Here is a 6,057-nt window from a genome sequence, read left to right on the forward strand (position 1 = left end):
TACAGCCAGCTGGAACCACACATTATACCAAACTCTGTATCCGCCAAAGCAGTGGCAGACTTCCTACAGAAACTAGTTGCTGTCATTTTGAAATCGCTGTAGATCTACAATGTTTCGTAGACCTATTTCTTTCTTTTCGGGTATTCCGAAAGATGTGTGTTTGCATGAGGCTTACGTACTATCCTGAATGGTCCTTGATAAACATGCATAAACTTATTTGTTTCCGCTGAACTTTTGTTAGATTTTTCTGTAGTTTTGATTAACACTAACTTATCAATGCTAAAAGTAGTGGGGGAACATTTCGCGTCATGCCTTCTTTCGCTTTTTCATCACAAATTTGATTTGTTGGCTGTACCTTAGCCTCCATTTCTTCCAGTGTGTAGTTCTTTTACTCATTAGAATCTTGCACATTACTATCGAATTCAATATCTTCCTGCAAATATCCCTTATTCCTCGTTACTCTAATAGGCGGTTCCTATGTTTTATTATTACTGCCTTTCCGGGATCAGAAATTTGATCTATAGATATATTACCTATACCAAATGCTATCAAAGCATTGCGCTGTACTAGTCTAGAAACTTTTCCAGTAGTATATATTATTCTTAAACCACTTCCTTTTATGACACTAGTTCACTCTTATTGCGAACAGATTAGAAGAATGCTTGGGGCAAGGCACTTGGTTCACTGCCTCTGTAAGGACACAATGCTCTGTTACTCCTGAGATGTCAGTTTTTATAACAGGGAGTGTTATTCTAGTTTGAACAGGTTCCTCATAAGAGTGTTCTAATAGCTACTTTCCAATCTGTTTCCAGCTAAAGCAGTTTTGTTCAGTTGCTAGTACATTCACATTTAGATTCACGGGATCATCAATCTTTACATTCGAAGCCGCCTTTTCCAACCTGTCCATCAGTTTTAAATCAAAGCACTGAACGACTTCCTCTACTTCCGTTTGCAGCACATCAGCTAAACTACTCTCTACCTCTGAGCAGCTGCGTCCCTGGGCAACAGTGCTATCTAAAACTCTGTCGTCGGCTTTTACAGTTTGTGGCAGGTCAATACAGCTAATGGGATCCTTGACCTCATTATTCTTGCTACCCCATTCGTCCATCAACACTTCCTCGTCAAAATCTTGCAAAACTGACTCTATTTCCTCCACCGAAACTTTAGTCTTCAGATTGTCTGTATTGTCGCAGATGTAAGCCACCTCATTTTCGTCCTTATATGGTTCAAACCAGTTAATTTCTTCCTCTCTATTATCTACAGCGTTTCCTTTCTCCTCCTTGATCCATTTTTGTAAAGTGTCCAAAATGCTATCAACTGTATGATTCGAATTGTTTAGCACATCACCAATACTGTCTGTTCTTATTTCATCGTCCCTGTTATGGGTTTGCGTGTGCTGACTGACCTGGTCTGTGTTTTTGTTACTGGCTGTGTCACTGTTTCCTCCTTGTGAGAGCCAGTTTCCTCAAAGACGGGATTTAGTTTCACGCACGCGGCCTGTTGTGTTCATTCGACACAGTATTTGCTCTCCCTCTGGTCTCAACGTCACATTATTAACATTTCTGCTTCCGTCATAATAACTGCTGCGGTGGCTGTCTACCCCTCTCCATCTACCACGGCCTTCACTAGGATAGTTCCAGTTTGTATTCCGACCCTCCATATTTCAAACATTCACGTTCCCACCGTTATTGTTTTTGTTGTTTACGTGATTGTTAGAAGACCTATTATTATTTGGGCTTGCTCCTCAGCAGCATTTACTCTTTGTGATGGCTCCAAATATCCAATGAACCTATCCACATTAATTCTAGGTGCGGAGATGATTCTTTACTGCCAGTACCAAAGAAGATTATCTTCTTCTCCCATGACAATCATTTCCAGTTTCATCTTCTCTGTCAGATTCAACAGCCGTGAAACCCACTTTCTAGGTAACTCTTTTACTGGCTCACGACCTGGAGCAAACTGTTTGCCACTCTAAAATACTCTCAAGACATCGTTTTCTTAGTTGTGTGACCAGTACCCACTTAGAAATGCAGTGCTAAATTCAGAAAGAGTTTTGCATCTAATTATGACGTCGGCTGACCACCACAAAGCAACTCCTTATAAATGAATTCCTAAGAAAGAAATTTTCTCTCGTTCCGACCTTGCGTTAGGCAAAACAGCCTTAAAATCATTCCAGAACTCTAATGTGTGAATATGTTTGTCGGGATCAAAGCGTAAAGACTGACGACATCCGATGAAAGTGGCGAACGGAAGCAACATGCTGGACAGTAGTATTACGGGAACTACAACAGGGTGCTCCGTTTCGTATGTTAGTACTTCTAGTATTTAGTTCTTCTACTTGTAATTCTACTGCTACCATCTAGTCAGAAAGTCTTTTATCAACATCCTCAAATAATTTCACACAGTCAGACTTTACTTTCCTAATTTCACTATGACAAGCATTTAGTTTAATAGTTATTTATTGACATCGATCAGAGCAAAATTTGGATTCATTGCCTATTCTTTCTGTCAACTCACCTTCCATAAGTTCATCTACGTCTTTGAATTCTTTGCGAACTTCGCCAATTTTGGTTTTGAATTTACTATGCAATTTATTTAACTGTTGCTCTACTGTGAGTTGCAGATCATGCTGGTTAGCATCAATTTTATAATTTAAACTATTCAATTTTAGGTGATTATCTCTTTTAATGCACTATTATGCTTTATTAGTATCCTTAAGTTGTTTACTACTGGATTCAATCGTACTATTCAGTTCTTTATTGCTATCCTTTAGTTCTTTATTACTAACTTAATTGTTACTTAAACGTTTGCTATTTTATTTCCTCTTTTTGTTCAGCACTTTATGATGCGATTCAGTTTTAGAAAACAGTAACTGCATCCAGTTTGGTGCCTCTACATTGCCAATGGGCATTTCCACCGGTTTCAAAGCAGTTTCTAGCATTCCCTGACTTGGACGGGTGTCAGAAAGGCAGTTTCATTGTCTGATAGCTCTATTAATTCTATGTTTTTCCCTTTGTGACTTCAATTACCTCATCATCAGAAACTGATTCCACCTTCGCAGTAACATGGCAATGTTCTTCAGAATCCGATTTTGACAAATGACACTCCAATTTTGGATTTATTACTTTGACAGAACCATTCTTGTTAATTTCAGTTTCAAATTAACAGGATTCATCGTCAGAGACAGGTTCGTTCTTACCTTTCGCATTATTCTTAACAATATTTTCCACTTAGAGTAGGCTGTAGGAAGAAATTCACATGCACTTTAAATATTCTTGACTTAACTTAATTGCTTCACCTTCTAACAAGACCACCACTTGCAAACTAGATTAGAAATTAGATTTATAATGTTGCTCATGCAGAATATGTTCGCTTTATCGGGCAACGACTAAGTTATTGGTTGTGGATGGTATCGTCAGAATATAAATAATGAGGTCACTGTAAATAAGTCATTAATTTGGCACTTATCTTGATTGGATTCGCACGAAGATTTCGTCGAAGTCGTTATGGCTCATGTCGTTGATTCTAGGATGATTCCACTTTGGCTGCTAGAAGGCCCGGATCTGTACTTTAGCAATATTTGAAGACCTAACAAATGCGTTTTCAGGAAATTCTTAATAATCAAACAATCCCAGATTGGAACCATGGCATGGCAGAAATAAGTTTTGACTTGGTGTTCATGATCCACATTTTTAATAAACTTCTTGTAAATTCACATATACTTCTTCTTAATTGTCACATCATCAAGAAAACTGTTTTGTATCAATCTTCACATATGTAATTTCTACTTTAACCAAACACAAGACTTGTATGTTATTTTACAAAGCGAAATAACAACATAATATCTGGAAAGTGAAACAAAGACAGCATTGTGCGCATTCACGCCAAAACGATTACAAAAAACTCAAACATTATGACAGTCTCACAGAAATGCTTACACACAAGAACCATATCACTGTAATATATCGATACATCGTAGTAACTATACATTAATAGAACCAAATGTGAATATTGTCACAAAAATATGTCTCTTACTTCAAAGAAAAGTAGCTCGATATTACTGGTATCGAGAAATGGGGTTGGAGTCCAAGTCCGTGAGCACATCCCCTCTTCTTCTAACCTCAGCGCCGATGGTAGCCGCAGTCTAGTGTTGTCCTCTTGTTTCTTTCCGTCTGTGGCTAACTTTGGCAGCTCAGTTTCCACACTCGCGAGAAAATTTTAGCACTGTTCTCGCACTGGTTTCTTCATAGTTTACTTCGGTATCCTGTTAGTGCCAAACGAGTTTTGTTCCGATAACTTTCACTGTTTAGTTTCCTGGCCGATGCGTCATATCTGGGGCGGCGGGTTAACATGAATATGAAATATGGTATTTGATCGTTCGTTGCCGTCTTATACGAGAGCCTGAAAACTATTCTGGCGATCAACAAGAGAGCGATGGAGAACATACTGACCATAGCTTCCACTCTGCAAGTCCACATTCCTCTTGTGCTCACTGAAAGAAATGTTTCTACTGTCTATTTACTCAGCAGAACCAGGAACTTTGATTATAAATAAAAGTCTTGAGTTCAGATTGATTCATCAGTAAAAGTTCTTACGCACAAACAGAGTAATATTCGTGATAAAAATAATAATTATCCCAGAATGAGATTTTCACTCTGCAGCGGAGTGTGCGCTGATATGAAACTTCCTGGCAGATTAAAACTGTGTGCCCGACCGAGACTCGAACTCGGGACCTTTGCCTTTCGCGGGCAAGTGCTCTACCAACTGAGCTACCGAAGCACGACTCACGCGTGGTACTCACAGCTTTACTTCTGCCAGTACCTCGTCTCCTGCAGGAGAGCTTCTGTCAAGTTTGGAAGGTAGGAGATGAGGTACTGGCAGAAGTAAAGCTGTGAGTACCGGGCGTGAATCTGCTTCGGTAGCTCAGTTGGTAGAGCTCTTGCCCGCAAAAGGCAAAGGTCCCGAGTTCGAGTCTCGGTCGGGCACACAGTTTTAATCTGCCAGGAAGTTTCAATAATAATGATGTCTCTATCATAAACAGCACTATGATCTGATCAAAGGTGATCTCTACTGTAAGTTCCAATTAAACCAATTAAATGATCTTATGCCCTTATTTCTGATCATCAGAGTTAACTGATCGCCATCAATTTACAATCTTCGTAATTTTTGTACGAATGTAGTTATGTCGATTTTAATTACAGAAAAAGTTTCAGCTCTATAGCATTGAAACTTTATGGGCTAGAATTTTTAGAAAGGAACTGACAGTAGAGTTTTACAAGCTTAAGAGACCTTGTTGGTATTTACTTCAAAGACTTGAAATTATTTAATTCTTTATAATTTAATGGATATAATCAAGTACTGTAATCAGCACTTTCTAGCATTAATATAAATGATACTTAATCTATTACAAAGAAGGACGTTTTTGTTCCAAATTTAGTTTCTAGAAAATTGCTTGAAAACTATTAGAGGTAACTTAATGAGGCCACATGGCTAATGTTTTTATACCAGACTTAAGCTTCATACCAACTTTCATCTTTCTGATTCTAATAGTTAGCGCCTTCAATTTTTCACAAAAACTCTGATTTAGCTAAAATATTACACCGATCAATTTGAGACCTGTAACAGTTGATTGTGACAGAGATACGCACATTCTGAACAATTTTTGACTTTCTAACTTTTTTATTTAAAACGATGTATTTAGGGAAACATATTCACCCAATCACTCTGAGATTTAAAAGCTTAAACACTAATACAGTGAAGCGTATGTTGGCAAAGTTTGGAAAAGCTACTTTTTTTAACGTCATCCTTAGATATGGCGCGTTACGGTAACGTGGCGCTAATAGCAGTGAACTGGGTGTATCCCGCCACAATCGCTCACCTCTGTAGCTCTCAAATGATAGAGGGCTTGTTGCACCACTTGGTCTCTAGACGGAACTGCTAATAATACGCGTAATAGTATCGTCTTGGAGCGGTGCCATACACCATTATGCTAGTGAATATGGAATCCACGATCGCCCTGTAAGTTGGGTGGTGCAGCCACACTGGAATACGTGATGT

The 6,057-nt window shown here is 38.6% G+C and overlaps 2 non-coding genes across 2 annotated transcripts; one reads left to right on the top strand and one right to left on the bottom strand.

The window, feature by feature from the left end:
- Positions 1–4,705: 4,705 nt before the first annotated feature.
- Positions 4,706–4,780, bottom strand: Trnas-cga (transfer RNA serine (anticodon CGA)). Its single transcript has one exon. It is a non-coding gene; the product is annotated as a tRNA-Ser (tRNA).
- A 131-nt stretch (positions 4,781–4,911) lies between these two features.
- On the top strand, positions 4,912–4,986 carry Trnal-caa (transfer RNA leucine (anticodon CAA)). Its single transcript has one exon. It is a non-coding gene; the product is annotated as a tRNA-Leu (tRNA).
- The last annotated feature ends 1,071 nt before the right edge of the window (positions 4,987–6,057 follow it).

The sequence above is a fragment of the Schistocerca gregaria genome, chromosome 4 (genome assembly GCF_023897955.1).
Source record: "Schistocerca gregaria isolate iqSchGreg1 chromosome 4, iqSchGreg1.2, whole genome shotgun sequence".
Classification (NCBI taxonomy): domain Eukaryota; kingdom Metazoa; phylum Arthropoda; class Insecta; order Orthoptera; family Acrididae; genus Schistocerca; species Schistocerca gregaria.